This window comes from Amphiprion ocellaris, chromosome 4 (assembly GCF_022539595.1).
Source record: "Amphiprion ocellaris isolate individual 3 ecotype Okinawa chromosome 4, ASM2253959v1, whole genome shotgun sequence".
Taxonomy (NCBI): Eukaryota; Metazoa; Chordata; class Actinopteri; family Pomacentridae; genus Amphiprion; species Amphiprion ocellaris.
In genome coordinates this window covers 7,730,552-7,731,957 of record NC_072769.1, presented here as the reverse complement: position 1 = coordinate 7,731,957, position 1,406 = coordinate 7,730,552, and positions in this window count along the sequence as shown.

The window sequence follows — 1,406 nt, the reverse complement described above, 5'->3', positions numbered from 1 at the left end:
TGTTCCCGTCTTCCTGTTTGTGTGCATGTACATACAGATGGAGGCAGGCAGGAAAAGTATGATATGTCTAGAGCAGAAAATGAGCTGGAAGAGAAACTGATGGGCCGTATAATTATGCAAACTGAAAAGGACAGCAGCCAGTATGATGAAAAATAGATATAGACAGTAGGGGAATGCATCTGTTTGTTTATAGATTTACTAAAAAATATTTCAGAGGGAAATATTGCACTTTTGACACATTTGCCTGACACCTACTTTGCAGGTTTAGATTTTACAAACAAAACAGATAATCCACAAATACTTACTGCAACATTAAAAGGTTTTTTAGACATTTATCCATCAGTAAAAACGTGATTGTGGTAGGAGGTGTCTGACTGCATAGTTATAGCTTTTAATTTTGGTACATTTACTTAAGGTTGAACTGACAGAACAGAGAAGTATGACCCCCACATTAACTGAGCTGCAGCTGTATGGATTCATCCTTTGGTTTATCACAAAAACTCTAATTTTTTTAAGTAAAGTTAAAGTAAACTTTCTGCAAAAATCTGTATATTTACATAGGGTGGCACGGAGAGCCAGTGGTTGGCAAGAAGATTCTACTGACCTATTGGGGCTTTTCTGTCGGGAATTTGCATGTTCTTCGTGTGCCTGAGTGGGGTTTTTTCCACGTGTTTGATCTTCTTCAGTCCAAAGACATGCATGGTAGGTTAATTAATTGTTCTAAATTGGTTATAAGTGTGAGTATGAGCATGCACAGTTGTCTCTCTGTAAGTGTTAGCTCTATAAAGTACTTGCAGCCTGTTCAGGATGTACACCACTCCAGTCCCCTGCTTGTTGCTTGCTTGTTGTGACAAATCAACAGACAATTTTTACCCTATGCTGATTTCCATGGAGCATTTAGCATCTATCAGTTGCTTTTTTAGATTTTACTGCCCGTAACTTTACTGTTTTAGTTCAGGGCCTCATCAGCGTTGTTTCAAGATACAGCAGACAGCTGTTCTCTCACAAAAAAAAATTGAAAAAAACAAAATAAGAGCCCTGCACAGCACCTATTAGCAGGCAGCAAAAGTTAGTGACAGCAGCTTCCCTTCAGAGTCAGTAGAGGGCAAACCAAAACGAAAATGGAAGTGAGATTATTCATCATCTGATGATCATTTCCTCCAGATGGATTATTATTGTGATCTATACCTGCTTGATGTGTGACTAAGAAACTACTAGCTAACATTATCAAGGTCATAATATGTCAAAATAGTTGTAAAAATTGCTGTTTTGCCCCCTAGTGGATAAAAACTCGGTTATGAACTACAGGATGTACAGGAACCATCTTTCAAAAGGTGTTTTTTTTTTGGTTTAAATTGTCAAAATCTCTCTATATACAGTTCATATGTCATATAAAGAGACAATGA